At 39.5% G+C, this 18,867-nt stretch overlaps 1 long non-coding RNA gene across 1 annotated transcript; it reads left to right on the top strand.

Annotated features, from left to right (window-relative positions):
* The first annotated feature begins 316 nt into the window (after window positions 1–316).
* On the top strand, window positions 317–15,708 carry LOC112663507 (uncharacterized). Its single transcript, XR_003139300.3, has 3 exons — window positions 317–554; window positions 11,976–12,067; window positions 13,899–15,708. It is a non-coding gene; the product is annotated as an uncharacterized LOC112663507 (long non-coding RNA).
* The last annotated feature ends 3,159 nt before the right edge of the window (window positions 15,709–18,867 follow it).

Below are 18,867 nucleotides of genomic sequence, written 5' to 3' on the forward strand. Positions count from 1 at the left end.
TGCTGATTATCCTTCATTTCTGGAGGGCAAGATTCTAACATGGCTCTCATTGGACTAAAACCAAGGTGTTGGCCGGATTGTATTCCTTCTTGAGATTCCAGGAGAGAATCCATTTCCTTGCCCTTTCCAACTTCTAGAGTCTGCCTTCGTTCCTTGGGCCCAGTGATGGCAGGTCAGATCCTTCTCACATCTTCTTACTCTTGTTTCTTCCTCTTCTACTTCTCTCTTCCAGTTAAGATCCTCCTGATTACATGTAGGCCTATGTGGACAATCTAATCCTATTGTGAGGTCAGCTGATTAGCAACTTTAATTCTTCCTGCCATTTAAATTCTATTTTACCATGTAAGAAAAATACTCATAGGTTCTGGGGATTAGGGAGTGAACTTTTATTAGAGGAGGGGAGAATATTCTTCCTACCGCAATAATTGTGTTTACTTATCCATGAACACTGTCTCTCATGCAGATCACATAAGTGTAAGTTTGGGGAGGAAGAAAATGGTATTTGTCTTCATATCAATGCTTCAGTTCCTAGCAAAGTGTCTGGTATGTAGTAGGTGAGTTTCTATCCTGAGAGACTGAATCAGAAGGTCTATGGACCATTTTAGTTCTGTACCAACTATCTTGATGGAAGACATCACTTACTTTATAGAAAAGAAAGAAGTGTAGGGATCCCTGGGTAGTGCAGCGGTTTAGTGCCTGCCTCCAGGGCACGATCCTGGAGACCCGGGATCGAATCCCACGTCGGGCTCCCGGTGCATGGAGCCTGCTTCTCCCTCTCCCTGTGTCTCTGCTTCTCTCTCTCTCTCTCTTTTTTTTATGTGACTATCATAAAAAAAAAAAGAAAAGAAAAGAAAGAAGTGTGTATGGGTGCCTTTAACTTGCACCAACAATGTTATACTCCTGATTATTGAAGTATTAAAGTGTTCAGCTCCAGAGGAAGAAGGGCAAAGATCTCAATGGTAAGATAAATTTGACTTCTCTGCAGCATATTCCCCAACTGGATGAAAAGGAATAGTTTTCTTTTCCTTTGTTAAAATAGAGATGTTCGTGATTGTGGGACAGCATTATTCTGTGAAGTTGAGAGGGGACACAATCTAACCAGGCCCCTTTGCCAGTGTTGGATCTTTACCCGAGCTATGACATCTTAAGATTTATTTCTAATACCTATTAATGAAAGTTTGAAATAAATATAGTGTGATGAAATAAAACAGTGACCCATATTTCACAAATAACTGGGTTTTGTCTACTGTCATATATTGCATGTATTCTCAACTTTGGCCCTGGTAATATCTTGGACTAGATAATTTTTTATTAGAGGAGAACTGTTCTGTGCATCGTACAATGTTCACCAACATCCTCGGCTTTTACCCACTAGATGCCAATAACATCCTCCTCGGCTGTGATAGCCAGTAAGATCTCCAGATATTGTGACATGGTCCCATGAGGTGGTCGACAAAAATCACACCAGTGGAGAAATACTGATAGAATGGATTAGATCATATTTAAGACCGTTACGTCATTTTCCCCTTGAAGGCTCTTGGATATTATGCTGGGAAGGAGAAGCTTTGATAACGTGTGTGCATGCACGTGCACCCAATACACCCAGAATTTTCAAATGTGATTGGGGTGACATAATTTCCGAGCCCCTCATCGAGGGTGCTTTGGCTGACCACAATAAGCATCTAAACTGGAGAGCTAAGCCTCTTGTTCCTTTTTTTTCCACTCTTTTTCAAGAATAAGAATTCCTTTATTTCTTCTAACTTTTTTCGGCTCTTAGAACCATCAGTTGCCTGTGCTTACTGTATTGTGGAAGTTGTTATGACAGGTTTGTAGGTGGGGCTCTTCTCTTTTCCCTCCTTGTACCTCTCAGTGTGTTAGTGAGGGAACTTGATGGCCTCTCACAGGAACACATTTTTGTGCATGCATCGTGTCAAATAGCAGTTGCTTTCATTTTTTAAAATATTTTTTTATTTATTCATGAGAGACACAGAGAGAGAGGCAGAGACAGGCAGAGGGAGAGGCAGGCTCCATGCAGGGAGCCTGATGTGGGACTCGATCCCAGATCTCAGGATCACACCCTGAGCCAAAGGCAAACGCTCAACCACTGAGCCACTCAGGTGTCCCAAATAGCAGCTGCTTTCAAAAGCTGACCCAGAAGAGCCAGGCCTACCCTGGGGTGGCCCCTCCTCATCCTTGTACCACCCTCCCTGTACTTCTAGGAGAAGGAGGTGATTGATTCTGGACCATGTTATTTGCTTATGCTGATCATCTAATGAGCAACACAACTGCCCAGTAATTGGTTTTATTGGCTTTTCTGGAGTGCTGCGTGGAGTGTAACCATCAGAGTGTCTCTCTGTTTCCAGTGCAAATTGCTTTTAATTTTTTGGTTGCCTGATAAGCTAGTGAGAGAGAAATCTTTTAAGCACATAATCCTAGAGCCCATTGTTAGGAGTGATTTTATTTTCTTATCTGCTGGCATCCATTTCTAAGGAGTTTGTTCCCTTTAGTCAATAGTTTATAATTCCATAGCGAAGAAAAATCAGGAAGATTTTTGTCCGTTTGTTTGGATCTACTTCTATTTCTTTGCAAGATAAGCTTGCTGGCTTGGTCTTTGATGTACATAATTTCTGGGAACTGCAAAAGCTTTGACCTCATCTTACCCCCAATATTCTTCTAATGTTCAACTTAGAGATTTATTTCTTTGGCAAATGTTTTTTTGAAAATTAATCAAATCCAGATTGTCTGTCTTGACTTAATAACAATTTTGCAGAGCAACGTGCAATCAATAGGAGTAAGAAAAGAGCATGGATCAATTATTGGTAGAAACAGAGGAGAGAGTTCTGGAGAATACTGGAGATCATCATTACACACTTCTTGTATTAGACTACCTAGATCTGTAGCTCTCATAGGTACAACTGAGTATCAACCATATACTTTTAATGGATGGGTATGTTTAATGTGAAAATTATATCTGACTACTCCTACTAGAAAATAGAAAATTATCCATAAAAGTAAGTAATTTGTCTGTTTTTTCTCATTCTTTTATATTTAATATGTAGAGTTCTTAGTAAGTTTATAATAAATGACTAAGTTAATGAGTGAATAAATGGGTGATAACAAAAAGAGGTACAATAGTTATTCCTCTTTATCCTCTTTAAATTGCTGTTAAATTTGGGAGATACCCTGCCAGGAGGGTTGTCCATCAAAATTCCGTTTCAGATACATGGTGCACCCACAAGACTTTATTGGTTTTCACCGTAGTCTCTGTACTCCAGGGATCTGTGTTATGTTTGACATCCTGGGCCTGTAGGCATAAAAAGCTGTTTGGAAAGTGGAAAACATATAGGCTTTTGCATCCTTTGATATTAGTCTGTATCCTATATCTGTTTCTCACTAGCTTCAGGACCTTAGAATTTCTGAGCCTCCATTGCTTCCTGAAAATACAGAAAACTAGCACAGACTATGGATTCCTTCTTCCAAACAATGTCAGAGAAACAACAGGTCAGGGAAGAAAGTTTGGATCTAAGAGTTTTTGTGCAAAATCCCTGAGGATACCAAGCATTTATATGAACTGATGTGTGGCAAGTGGCAACCTTGCAGCACTAGGGATGATGTACCAAGAACAGAGAGGTTGTGGAGATTATTAAAGGTCTTTTTGCTCCCCTCCTCCCCAGCTTGAAGGATTTCTGGCTTTCCTGATCCCTCAGAGAGTCAATAGTCAGGAGCTGTTGCTTGGGCTACTTGGTGTCAGTGATGCTGAAGCCAAGCTCAACCTGATGGGATTATATGGACGGTTTTACTCACCCTAACACTCCTCCCCCTTCCAAATCCCCTCCCCATCTAAAGAGAATATTTCTTCCTTTAGCTAGCTTGATGTTCAAAGGATTTAAATGAGATCCCATGATCATATTATCTATCTAGTGGAAAGGCAGCAAAGGAGGTGGATGACAGCAACTCTGAGGTACATCCCCTCTCAACTCTAAATTCACAGGAAGAACCCAGACTACTTGAACCTTTGCTTCAGCTACTTCTCTGTACCCAATCCACCCAGAATTTTTAGAGACCTTCACCAAAATAACTAGATGCTTGGGAAATACAACATTAAAAGAAAACATTAGAGAGAGCATTATCTATTACATGAATTTTTTAAAAAAGAAAGCAATGATTTAAATTAATTTTAAAAAGTATATGCAGGGACATAAGGGAGAATATTCATAAATTAAGCAAAAATGGACAAATCAGTCGTAAAAAGTATGGTAGTTATTATCACAGCCAAGAGAACTAAAGAGACTTGATGATTAAATGTGATGTGGTATTCTGGATAGGATCCTGGATCAGAAAAAGGAAATTAGGTAAAAACTAAGGGAATCTGAATAAAGTATGGACTTCATTTAATAATAATGTGTCAATATTGACTCATTACTTTGGACTAACCTACCATATTAATGTAAGATGTTAGTGAAAGGGGAAACTGGACATGAAGGGTATGAGAATTCTACGTACTATTTTTGTGACAATTCTTTAAATCTAAATCTATCCTAAACTAAGATGTTTATTAAAAATACATCAGAATTTATGGTTTTAAGTCCATTATGCAAGGAGCTCAGTAGCATCTATCCTAATAGTAAGTAAAAAGCTGAACAAAGTGAAAAATCAACAACTCTATTTAGATCTTTTAGAAAAAGTGAGATTACATGGCAAACCAATGGCTTCAGAATTGGAGAGACAGAGAAAAATACAGATAATCACAATTTACTGGAGCAGAAACTCAGGAGCAGACATCTCTGTGAGAACCAGGGGCAGGACAGGAACACATCAACTATAAGTGGCGCATTTCTTGAGGCTCAATGTGGACAAGTCTGGGAGTAAAAAATTCCAGAGCATCCCAGTTATAGGAGGGCCTCCACACTTTTTTGAATTTTATCTCCAGGAGCTGGATCAGATTATTATAGCAAATACTAGAGAAAAAAAAATCCCTTTGTGCCTTTTTCATAGAGAGGAGGAAAGTAATCATTTATAAATGCACCAGATCATTCTGTGTGTGTTTGCTTGTTTAAAGGCTTAGTCTCAGAAGAAACAATTTTATCATAGCTTAAACTATTGGAGTTTTATCAGAGCCTAACCAATCTGGGGGAAGGGGAATATCCAACTTATGCCCCACTCCAGCTATTTTGTCCCGTTGAAGGGAGAGAGGGGCTGAAAAGTTCTTGTCAAGTTCACAGCCCAAGGGCAAAGTAGGTCTTAAAAACTAAGACCTAATCATAGACAATAGAATGCATCCATTCCCCCTATACCTTACTGCCATATTACTAAGGGCCTATTTACAGCAGTCTTTAACCCAGTATATAATATCAAGCTATCAAGAAAATATTACAAAGCTTTCTAAAGCCAAAAATCACAGTTTGAAGAGATAAAACAAGCATAAGAACCAGACTCAGATATGGCAAGGAGGTTGAAATTATCAGACCATTAATTTAAAACAGCTATGATTAATATGCTAAAGGTTCTAATAGGTAAGTAGGCAGCATGTAGGTAAAGATGGGCAATGCAAGCAAAGATATCAAAATTCTAAGAATAAAAAATACTAGAGATAAAAAACAAACCCACTGCATCAGATATGAAGAATACCTTCAATGGGCTCATTACACGAGAAGTGGCTGAGAAAAGAATCTGTAAGTTGAGGATAGGTCAACAGAAACTTCCAGAACAAAATAGCAAAGACAAAAAAGGAAGACAATGTTCAAAAACTGTGGGACATGTATGTGATAGGAATACTAGAGGAAAAGAAAAATGATAAATTAACAGAAGACATATTTGAAATTACTGAGAATTTTCCCAAATTACTGTCAAATATAGATCCAAGAAGTTCAGAGAATATCAAGCAGGATAAGTGTCCCAAAAATCTACACCCAGGCATATCTTATTCAAACTGCAGTAAATAAAAGATAAATATCCTGAAATAAAAAAAAAAATATCCTGAAATAAGACAGAGGAAAATAACACCTTACCTATATATAGACAAAGGAAAGAATTACTGCTGACCTCTCCTCAGAAATCTTTCTTTTTGTTTTGTTTTTGTTTTGTTTTGTTTTTGTTTTTGCTTTTTGTTGTTGTTGTTTTTGTTTTTGTTTTTTTTTCTCCTCAGAAATCTATGTAAGCAGGGAGAGTGGAATGAAATATTTAAAATGTTGAGAAAAAAATCCAACAACGTAGAACTCTGTACCCTGTGATATTATCCTTACAAAATACAGGCAAAATAAAAGCTTTCTCTGACAAACAAAAATTGAGGGATTTTGTTGCCAGTAGACATTCCTGCAAGAAATGTTAACTAAGTTCTTCAGAGAGAAGGAAAGTGATATAGGTCAGAAACTCAAATATACATAAAAAAGAGCATCAAAGAAGGAGTAAATAAAAAATATTTTTAAAAAATATTTTATTTTTCTTATTCTTAATCAAAATAATAATAGCAATGATATATTCAATTATACACACGCACACACATATATATGTATACATACATATGTGTTTATATAAGCTCAGGTATGCTTATTTATTAGTGAAGTAAATGACAACAATAATGGAAAAGAAGGAGGAATCAGGTTTATTTTATTATTATAAGATAATTGCACTACTCGTGAAGTGGTATAATGTTATTTGAAATTGGATTCAGTACGTACCATTTACTTTGACATGGATGGAACTGGAGGGTATTATACTGAGTGAAATAAATCAGTCAGAGAAGGACAACCATCATATGGTTTCACTCATATGTGGAATATAAAAAGTAGTGAAAGGGACCATAAGGGAAAGGAGGGAAACTGAATGGGGAAAAATTAGGAAGGCAAACCATAAGAGACTTGTAACTTTTGGAAACCAAGGCTTGCAGAAGGGGAGGTGGGCAGGGGAATGGGGTGACTGGGTGACAGGACTGAGGAAGGCACTTGATGGGATGAGCACTGGGTGTTACACTATATGTTGGCAAATTGAATTTAAATAAAATATTTTAAAAATTAATTAATTTAAAAATCTGAAATTGGATTCAGATTAGTTGTAAAGGTATATCGCAAAATTTAGAGCAACCACTGAATAAAGAAGTATAACTGACATACTAAGAAAGGGGAGCAAATGCAATCATATAAAATGCTCAGTTAAGACAAAAAAGGCAGAAGGGGAGTGGGAAACAAAAATAGGAACAAAGAACAGGGCAACAAATAGAAATTATTAATAAACATGGTAGATATTCAGCTATACCAATAATCACTTTAAAGGTCAGTGGTCTAATTATACCTTTAAAACCCAGAGGTTGTCAGAGGGAATCAAAAACAAGACCCAAGCATATGCTGTCTACAAGAAATCCCCTTTGGATGTAAATACACATAAGATTAAATGTGACAGGGTGACTGTGAACTAACACTAATCAAAAGGAAGTGGGGGGGATCCCTGGGTGGCGCAGCGGTTTAGCGCCTGCCTTTGGCCCAGGGCGTGATCCTGGAGACCTGGGATCGAATCCCACGTCGGGCTCCCAGTGTATGGAGCCTGCTTCTCCCTCTGCCTATGTCTCTGCCTCTCTCTCTCACTGTGTGCCTATCATAAATAAATAAAATAAAATAATTTAAAAAAAAAAAAAAAAAAGGAAGTGGGGGAAGCTGTATTAATGTTGGTGCAGAACGATGAAAGTCATCCGGAATAAAGAGGGGCATTCCGTAATGATGGAGTCAGTTCTCCAAGAAGCTACAACAATTACTGATGTGTCTGGCCTAACATCAGGGTGTCATAAAACGTAAGACATAAACTGATTGAACTGCAAGGAGAGATACATGAATCCACCATTATAACTGGAGAATTCAACGCTCCTCTGTAAAAAATGGCAGAACAAGGTAAGAACATAGCTGAAGCTTGTAACACACCATCAGTCCATCGTTTGTCATGAACATCTATAAACTGCGTCATCCAACAAGAACAGGATGCATGTTCTTCTCAAGCTCATGTGGAATAACCATCAACAAAGGTTATATTTGAGGCGCCACGACACACCTTAACAAACATAAGAGCATAGAGCTCATACAATGTCTGCTGTTAGATCACCATGGGATTAAACTAGAAATCATTAACAAAAAGATATCTGGAAGACTCCAAAATAGTTGGAGATTAAATAACACATTTCTAAATAACAGAAGGGGTTCAAGGAGAAATCACAAGAGAAATATAAGAAAAGATTTGGAACTAACTAAATATTGAAGCAAATCGTGTGGCATGAAGCAAAGACAGTGCTTAGAGGGAAATTCATAGCATTGAATGACTATATTGGTAAGGAAAAACATCCACAATCAGTAATATAATCTCTCACCTTAGGAAACTAGAAAAAAAAGAACAAATTAAATCCAAAGTACACAGAAGAAATACTAGAGCAGAAACCAATATAACTGAAAATAGGAAATCAGTCTGAATCAATAAAACCAAAAGCAGAGTTTCTTTTTTTTAAGATTTATTTATTATTGTTATTTTTTTTTTAGAGAGAGAGAGCATGTGCAAGTGGAAGGAGGGGCAGAGAGTCAGAGAGAGAGGGAGAGAGAATCTTAGGCAGACTCCCCACTGAATGAGGAGCGTGGTGTGGGGTCTGATCTTAGGACCCCGAGATCATGACCTGAGCCAGAACCAAGAGTTGACTATCCAACCAACTGAGCCAAACAGGTGCCCTGGTTGCATTTTTGTTTTGTTTTGTTTTGTTTTTTTAGATCAATGAAATTGATAAACCTCGAGCCAGGCTATCTAAAGAAAAAAGAGAGCATCTGGATTACTAATAACAGGGGGAAAAAAAAGAGAATAAATCATTACATATCCATTGAAAGGATGATAAAGTTATATTATGAATCTATCTATGCCCATAAATGTTATAACCTAGATGAAATGGGTCATTTCTCTGAAAAACATAATCTGGCAAAACTCACACAAGTAGTAGGCAATTTGAATAGGTTTATATCTATTTTAAAATTTGAATCAATAATTAATAATCTTCCGGGACACCTGGGTGGCTCAGCAGTTGAGCATCTGCCTTCAGCCCAGGTCGTGACCCTGGGGTCCTGGGATCGAGTTCCGCATTGGGCTCCCTGCATGGAGCCTGCTTCTCCCTCTGCCTGTGTCTCTGCCTCTCTGTGTCTCATGAATGAATAAATAAAATCTTTAAAAATAATAATAATCTTCCAAAACAGAAAGTAGGAGACCCAGACGCATTCACTGGTGAATTCTACCAAACATTGAAGGAAAAAATTACGCTAATTCTTTAAAATCTTTTTCACAGACTGGAAGGAAAAGGAATACTTTGTAACTCATCCTACGAAGCCAACATTACTCACCACCAAAACTAGAGGAAGACATAAAAAATCTTTAGACTGAGGTGCCTGCGGGGCTCAGTTAAGTGTCTGCCTTCAGCTCAGGTCATGATCTCGGGGTCCTGGGATTGAGCCCCACGTCAGGCTCTCAGCTCAGTAGGGGGGTCTGCTTCTCCCTCTCTGCCTCCTAAATAAATAAATAAAATCTAAAAAACAACTACAGACCAATATCTTTCATGAATGTAGACAAAAAAAAAAAAAAAACTTCAACAAATTACTAGCAAATAAAACCCAGAAATCAATAAAAATAATTATAAACCACAATCAAGTGGAATTTATCCCAAGTATGCAAAGCTGGTTCAACATTTGAAAATCAATTAAAGTTAGTCCATCACATCAACAGACTAAAGAAGAAAATCACAGGATCTTATCACAAGATAAAGAAAACAATATTCGACAGAAATCAACACCCATTCCTTTTTTTTTCATTTTTCTTTTATTTTCTTTTTTTAAATATTTTTATTGGAGTTCAATTTGCCAGCTATAGCACAACACCCAGTGCTCATCCCACCAAGTGCCCCCCTCAGTGCCCATCACCCAGTAACCCCCACCCCCCGCCCACCTCCCTTTCTACCACCCCTAGTTCAGTTTCCCAGAGTTAGGTCTACACCCATTCCTAAAAAAATTCCCAGTAAACTAGGAAGAGAGGGGACTTCCTCAACCTGATAAGGAACATTCCAAAAGCCCTACAGCACACATCGTACTCAAAAGGTGAAAACCTCCAAGCTTCCCTGCAAAGCTCAGAAAACAACAAGGTTGCAGAATAGAAGTTTAAAATTAAAAAGTCGGTCATTTTTCGATGTATTTTCAATGAATGATTGGAATTTGCATCTTAAAACACAATACCGTTTACAAGATAGTCTTCCCAACAAATGGTGCTAGAACAACTGAACATCTACACACACACACAAATCTAGACACAGACATTATTCTGATCACAAAAATCAGCTCAGGCTGGATCACACAAACCTAAACATGGAACGCAAAACTTTAAATTCTTAGACGATAACAGAAGAAAACCTGGGTGGCCTTGGGTGTCATGATGACTCTTCAAATGTGATAAATCTGAGAGAGATAATTGACAAGCTGAACTTTGTTAAAATTAAATGCCTCTACTCTGCAAAAGTCAAGACAGTGGAAAGACAAGCCACAGATGGGGAAGACGTATTTGCGAAGGAAAACTGATAAACGAGTATCATCCAAAATATCCAAAGAACTCTTAAAACTCAACAAGAAGAAAACCAGCAACCTGGTTAAAAATATATATAAGTGGGTAGAAGACCTGAACAGACATCTCATCAAAAATATATATACAGATGGCAAATAAGTATATGCAAAGATGTTCAATGTCCTATGTCATTAGGGGGCTGCAAACTAAAACAACAGTGAGATACCACTGTGCAGCTCTTAGGGCGGCCAGAACCGGAAACACTGGAAACAACAAATGCTGATTAGGATGTGGAACAAGAGCCCTCACTCATGGCTGCTAGGAATGCAAAGTAGCACAGCCACTTTTGGAAGAATATAGATAACCAAAATGATTAGAATTTTACTGAGTAAAGACTATTAAGGCAAATTTAACCAAGTCATATTTAACCCAAGATTAAATCCTGCTTTGTTTTGTTTTATCTATTAGAAAACGCGCATGAGTTCATGATCTAACTCTGGGAAAGGCTTTTGACAATAAAAATAATGGTACAAAAGAGCAAACTGTGGCAAAATACTGTATTGATTTGATTAAACCCCAAATTAAGAATTTTGTTATGTTAGGGAAATGTGAAGAAAGTTAAAAGGTAATAGATGGGGGAGGAGATGAAATAAACTTATAAACATTTATATCTAGAATATACTAAGAACTTATTAAAAGAAAAACACGGGGAACCCAATAGACAAATGCACAGTAATATGGTATCTATTGAGATCAATGAATGTATGTAGATAGAATATGTAAAGGTTTTAATTTATTTGGTAGAAATGTCATGGGCTTTACCATCAGACATGATTGATATTCTGACTCTGGGTGGATCAAATGCCTTAACCTAACTATGCTCCAGTTTCCTCATGAGTAACGTGGGTACAATAAGAATCCACCATCTCGTGATTTTGTTTATTTGTTCTGGGGAGGAATAGAGCACATCATCTAAAATACCTGGCCCAGTACATGCTGCTCATGAGAGCTCAATAAAAAAGAGCTCAATATCGCTATTATTACATCAAAGAGGTTTGATATGTTAAATCTTTCATCCAGAGAGTCTGTAAAATTGTCTTTGCATGTTTTAGAGCCTCTGCCTATGAGAGGGAGATCCTCTGATTTATCTGATGTTGAATCATTTAACAGAAGGCCTGTATTGGAGTCATAAATTTTGAAGTTGTAAATGTTCCAAGGGGAGGGAAAAAGAAAAGGCTGTAGTTATTTACACTTTATGCACAAGGCAATTGAGATGCAAAGGGTTCTTCACAATTTCAACTCTGTAAATTAGAGAGAAGTCTCGAACTCCGATGTGTTTGCCCTCTAGTGTTGTGTTCTTTCTGTTAATATTTATTGTCATTATTTCAGTTTTGTTTAGGGTTTTTTTTTTTTCATAGATTCTATGCGAGGCATTGCAGGTGCATCAGACAAAATTAGACAAAGTCTCCTCCCATGAACAGCATGTTAACAGTCTAGAAGGATTAAAAAGGTAAGAATTCCAAAATACAAAGAATTCTAAATACAAAGAATTCTAAAATAATAAAGACTTAGGTAAATGCCGTAAGAAAGAGGTACAAAGGTCGCATACAGACTCAAGTGTTTGCCAAAGGCTCGGTGGGAGAGTAAATACATCAGATGGCTTTAGAATTAGAGAGTGTTTTGGGTAAAGACAATGTGAGCAAGGGCACAGAGGTTGAAACAAATGAAATATGACCGGGGTATGATAACTAGTCCAGTTGAGCTTAAGAAGCACGTTTTAGACACTAATAAATATTTTATTGAGGAGAGAAAGTAGGGAAGGGAGGAGTGAGTGACAGGGAAGGAGGAAAGAATGATGGAAGGGAAGGAGGGAAGCAATGAACAAGTGAGAGCAACACCGTGAACAGTCTCAAATACCAGGCTGCAGCTCTAACGTCAATTCAACAGGCAGACGGGTGTAATGAATGTCGTTTTCTTTTCAAGGTTGTGCGTCGGCCTCTTTCTAGCAAACTCAGTTCAGAATCGGTGGTTGTGGGTGTGTAAAAGTTTGGCTTTCGTCACACGGATTTAAGACTTTTGCTGTTCTTTCCTCGGGATGATAATCTGAAAGAGCAAAAGCAAAGGCAACGTGAGAGAGAGGAAATACATTGAAAGTCCAGCCAGAAACCAAGCAAAATAAGCAATGTTTCTGAAACACAGTCAGGACCAAGAAGGATGGATGAATTATTACTCTGGCATTTCCTTTGTTATTTATGTCTAGAAATCAATCAACAGCTGAAGAAACTTGAGTAATTTATAAGTCAGGTGCTGTCAAGTACTTGTTGGTCTCAAGTGGTGTAACCCGTCCGTGAATTCCTACGAAACCTGGCGACCAAAGGACACAATCTTATTACAAGCCTGACATCCATAATCTGGGACATGTTGTTCTAATGTGATGTAAAAACGTAAATTAAAAATACAATAGCTGCTGGAGATAGAAGTGCCCACTGACTGTATAAAATCTTCCCTCCGGCCTCACCACACCTTGTTTAATAAAAATAGATGTAGGTGATGGAACATTTATTATGGAAACAAGTTAACCAAAAAGACCTGTCAGTTTGATGGAGGAGGTTATTTGCTCAACAAATATCCAAGCACATGAGGCAATCTGGAAGTCCAATAGGGATAGCAGGGGCACCCCTGTTTTCACTTTTCCCCACCTGCCCTCTCACCCAGAATTAAAGGTCTGAAGAGCACTGGTTAGAAAAGTGTAAACATAGTTCAACTTCATCTGAGTTGGAAGGACTAAGGGGCGGTTGGTCACGTCGTGAGAGCAGAATTTAAACAAGAATCTTGTTCAAAATAGCCCGACCTTTCCCTCCCTGTCCCCGTCATGTCTCCCTCACCGCCTCCCCACCTCCTTGTCTCCTCATCTCAGAAACAGTAGTGTGACTCCCCAACCCTGCTTTAGCCCATGGGGTCTATGCTCATGTGGTCAGTCTCTTGGCCAGCGCTCCATTGACCGAACTAACAGAAATCTGATGGATAATTTGGGGTGCCAAGGAGTTAGTTTGACAATGAAGGAGTAGAACTGACAGGCAACGCAGATGTTTCCTAACAGCCAATTAGTGTATCACGTCCCTGCAGGCTACACGGTAGGAAACGTCCTCACTGGCAGCTACGTCGGAGGGGATAATCAGGTAAAGAGGAGTCCATGAGGCAACGTGAATGGCTCACGGCACCGAATGATTACTGATGGAATTATTTCCAATCCTCGGGTTGACCTGAGATGGGCGCATTCAGGATTCTCTGCCTTAAATTGTGTCAGATTAGATTGACTTTTTTTTTTTTTTTTTTTTCAGGGAAGGCTGTTTTCAATGAAGTTCAAACTATCTCCAAACGTCAGTAGTTCAAAACAACATACGTTGATTTCTCACCAGTACCTGGTGTCCATGTTGGCCATGGTGGTTCTCATCAGGGGCCCAGGCCCAGGCCGAGGGCCTCCACCTTGGTCAAGAGCCTCACTGGTGGTCGTGGCAGTCGGGCAGGCTGGGCGCTACCTCTTACCTGCCTGCCTCTCAAAAGTGAAGCCCAGAGCTTTCTTTCAGGTTCTGTTTACTAAAGGAAGACACACGGTCACACCTGAGTCAAAGCACAGGATATGCCAAACACGGTCCATGCCCTAAAGATTGAGAATTGGAATATTATGAGCAGCCCTGAGGTCTCCCAAAACACACAAACAAATTCATACTCTTGAGTTCAGCTTTTCTCCATGTGTTATTCCATCCTCACATCAAATGTCCCCAATTGTCTGCAATGTGACTTTATGTCCGATTACATCAGGCATTCAGCGTCTCGTGGGTCCCGTTACTGTAACCCACACATGGGGCCTAGGCGTCTATTCCTTGCTTAGTACAGGTGGCTCCCTTGGAGAGCAGAACTCGGTCATTACTCGTTGGCTCTTCCAAGTGTCTGTTCTTGGAGGGGTGCCAATCTGATGGTTGGGGTCACTCCGTGGACCCACACCCGAGAACTACCCCTGGGCTACACTGGCTTAGCACTGTGTGGGCCCAGGTGCTGTCGTTCTGGAACTTGAAACCCACTAAGATGATGTGATAACTATCTGTTGGTTGTTCAAAGCTCTGGCTGATTTCTCAGGAGGCAAAACCATCCTTGCCTCGGTGTAGATTGGCTACGAGGCCTGTGATGTGGGGGGCGAGGCCTGGCACGTTCAGCCCAGCCCTCGGCCCCGTGCCCGGCTGCTGTCAAGCTGCTTCCTGTCCCTTGGGCCACACAGAGCGGTGACGGTCATCTCAGTGCAGTCCCCGGGGCGCGGGCAGCAGACACGGGCACCAGGCCACGGCCTCCGTGCAGACCGTGGAGCACGGCACCCAGGACGCAGCTGGAGGCCCAGACCCTTCTCCCGCTGCTGCAGGGCCCAGAAACGCTGAAACACGGGCTTGTGGGCACTGGGCGACGTATTCCAGATGGGAAGCCTGCACTTTCCCACTGTACCTCTTAGTGGGGAGTTGAGGTAAAGCAAAATATCTGCTCAAATTAGTATTTTTTCTCCCATGTCCAAACTGGGAGGAAATCATCCACAAAGCAAAGCTCAGGTGTTTATTGCTGTTTGTGGGTTTTTACACTGGACGAGCAAATTAGGCAAATGAGCAGCGTGGATACGAGGGTTGGGGTGGGAAGCTGCCACCTAACAATCAGCGTGAGCCCCGTGGGCTGGAGCCGAACACCCATGTGGGTTGATGCAACTGATGTCAAATTACAAGATTTGAGGGACAACTGGTATCGATTGAACACTTGCAGTTCTCTTTGTCTTTGTATGTTTGTTTGTCTGGGGGGAGGTGGTCTTTATTCTGTGTGTGTGTGTGTGTGTGTGTGTTGTTTGCTTGTTTGTCAGTAAATTGTTAATCGCCTAAAATGAAACAAAAGCAAACAACTCCTAGAACTTCTTTTCCTCATCATTACCACACAGCCACAAATGTTTGCTTCTTCCTTTGGGGGAAAAGAAGGGGGCTTTTGGTCTGAGCTTTTTCAGAAGTCGGAGTTTTATCTGTGCTTTTTTGATATACGTTAAAGCTCTTCATGTCTCCCTCTTGGACATGAGGAAGAAATTTATAAAAAATTTCTTATAAAGAAATGTATAAAAGAAGATAATCTCTGAATTGCTTTTTTTATTTTTTTTTTTTTTTTTTTTTTTTTTTTTTTTTTTTGTATTAGGCTTTTTTTGTTTTTTTTTTTTATTTTTTTTAAAAATTCTTTTTTTTTTTTATTGGTGTTCAATTTACTAACATACAGAATAACACCCAGTGCCCGTCACCCATTCACTCCCACCCCCCGCCCTCCTCCCCTTCTACCACCCCTAGTTCGTTTCCCAGAGTTAGCAGTCTTTACGTTCTGTCTCCCTTTCTGATATTTCCCACACATTTCTTCTCCCTTCCCTTATTTTCCCTTTCACTATTATTTATATTCCCCAAATGAATGAGAACATATAATGTTTGTCCTTCTCCGACTGACTTACTTCACTCAGCATAATACCCTCCAGTTCCATCCACGTTGAAGCAAATGGTGGGTATTTGTCATTTCTAATAGCTGAGTAATATTCCATTGTATACATAAACCACATCTTCTTTATCCATTCATCTTTCGTTGGACACCGAGGCTCCTTCCACAGTTTGGCTATAGTGGCCATTGCTGCTAGAAACATCGGGGTGCAGGTGTCCCGGCGTTTCATTGCATTTGTATCTTTGGGGTAAATCCCCAACAGTGCAATTGCTGGGTCGTAGGGCAGGTCTATTTTTAACAGTTTGAGGAACCTCCACACAGTTTTCCAGAGTGGCTGCACCAGTTCACATTCCCACCAACAGTGTAAGAGGGTTCCCTTTTCTCCGCATCCTCTCCAACATTTGTTGTTTCCTGCCTTGTTAATTTTCCCCATTCTCACTGGTGTGAGGTGGTATCTCATTGTAGTTTTGATTTGTATTTCCCTGATGGCAAGTGATGCAGAGCATTTTCTCATATGCATGTTGGCCATGTCTATGTCTTCCTCTGTGAGATTTCTGTTCATGTCTTTTGCCCATTTCATGATTGGATTGTTTGTTTCTTTGGTGTTGAGTTTAGTAAGTTCTTTATAGATCTTGGAAACTAGCCCTTTATCTGATATGTCATTTGCAAATATCTTCTCCCATTCTGTAGGTTGTCTTTGAGTTTTGTTGACTGTATCCTTTGCTGTGCAAAAGCTTCTTATCTTGATGAAGTCCCAATAGTTCATTTTTGCTTTTGTTTCTTTTGCCTTTGTGGATGTATCTTGCAAGAAGTTACTATGGCCGAGTTCAAAAAGGGTGTTGCCTGTGTTCTTCTCTAGGATTTTGATGGAATCTTGTCTCACATTTAGATCTTTCATCCATTTTGAGTTTATCTTTGTGTATGGTGAAAGAGAGTGGTCTAGTTTCATTCTTCTGCATGTGGATGTCCAATTTTCCCAGCACCATTTATTGAAGAGACTGTCTTTCTTCCAATGGATAGTCTTTCCTCCTTTATCGAATATTAGTTGCCCATAAAGTTCAGGGTCCACTTCTGGATTCTCTATTCTGTTCCACTGATCTATGTGTCTGTTTTTGTGCCAGTACCACACTGTCTTGATGACCACAGCTTTGTAGTACAACCTGAAATCTGGCATTGTGATGCCCCCAGATATGGTTTTCTTTTTTAAAATTCCCCTGGCTATTCGGGGTCTTTTCTGATTCCACACAAATCTTAAAATAATTTGTTCTAACTCTCTGAAGAAAGTCCATGGTATTTTGATAGGGATTGCATTAAACGTGTATATTGCCCTGGGTAACATTGACATTTTCACAATATTAATTCTGCCAATCCATGAGCATGGAATATTTTTCCATCTCTTTGTGTCTTCCTCAATTTCTTTCAGAAGTGTTCTATAGTTTTGAGGGTATAGATCCTTTACATCTTTGGTGAGGTTTATTCCTAGGTATCTTATGCTTTTGGGTGCAATTGTAAATGGGATTGACTCCTTAATTTCTCTTTCTTCAGTCTCATTGTTAGTGTATAGAAATGCCACTGACTTCTGGGCATTGATTTTGTATCCTGCCACGCTACCGAATTGCTGTATGAGTTCTAGCAATCTTGGGGTGGAGACTTTTGGGTTTTCTATGTAGAGTATCATGTCATCGGCGAAGAGAGAGAGTTTGACTTCTTCTTTGCCAATTTGAATGCCTTTAATGTCTTTTTGTTGTCTGATTGCTGAGGCTAGGACTTCCAGTACTATGTTGAATAGCAGTGGTGAGAGTGGACATCCCTGTCTTGTTCCTGATCTTAGGGGAAAGGCTCCCAGTGCTTCCCCATTGAGAATGATATTTGCTGTGGGCTTTTCATAGATGGCTTTTAAGATGTCGAGGAATGTTCCCTCTATCCCTACACTCTGAAGAGTTTTAATCAGGAATGGATGCTGTATTTTGTCAAATGCTTTCTCTGCATCCAATGAGAGGATCATATGGTTCTTGGTTTTTCTCTTGCTGATATGATGAATCACATTGATTGTTTTACGGGTGTTGAACCAGCCTTGTGTCCCAGGGATAAATCCTACTTGGTCATGGTGAATAATTTTCTTAATGTACTGTTGGATCCTATTGGCCAGTATCTTGTTGAGAATTTTTGCATCCATGTTCATCAGGGATATTGGTCTGTAATTCTCCTTTTTGGCGGGGTCTTTGTCTGGCTTTGGAATTAAGGTGATGCTGGCTTCATAGAACGAATTTGGAAGTACTCCATCTCTTTCTATCTTTCCAAACAGCTTTAGGAGAATAGGTATGATTTCTTCTTTAAACGTCTGATAAAATTCTCCTGGGAAGCCATCTGGCCCTGGACTCTTGTGTCTTGGGAGGTTTTTGATGACTGCTTCAATTTCCTCCCTGGTTATTGGCCTGTTCAGGTTTTCTATTTCTTCCTGTTCCAGTTTTGGTAGTTTGTGGCTTTCCAGGAATGCGTCCATTTCTTCTAGATTGCCTAATTTATTGGCGTATAGCTGTTCATAATATGTTTTTAAAATCGTTTGTATTTCCTTGGTGTTGGTAGTGATCTCTCCTTTCTCATTCATGATTTTATTAATTTGAGTCTTCTCTCTCTTCTTTTTAATAAGGCTGGCTAATGGTTTATCTATCTTATTAATTCTTTCAAAGAACCAACTCCTGGTTCTGTTGATCTGTTCCACAGTTCTTCTGGTCTCGATTTCATTGAGTTCTGCTCGAATCTTTATTAACTCCCTTCTTCTCTTGGGTGTAGGATCTATTTGCTGTTTTT

This window comes from Canis lupus, chromosome 18 (assembly GCF_003254725.2).
Source record: "Canis lupus dingo isolate Sandy chromosome 18, ASM325472v2, whole genome shotgun sequence".
NCBI lineage: Eukaryota > Metazoa > Chordata > Mammalia > Carnivora > Canidae > Canis > Canis lupus.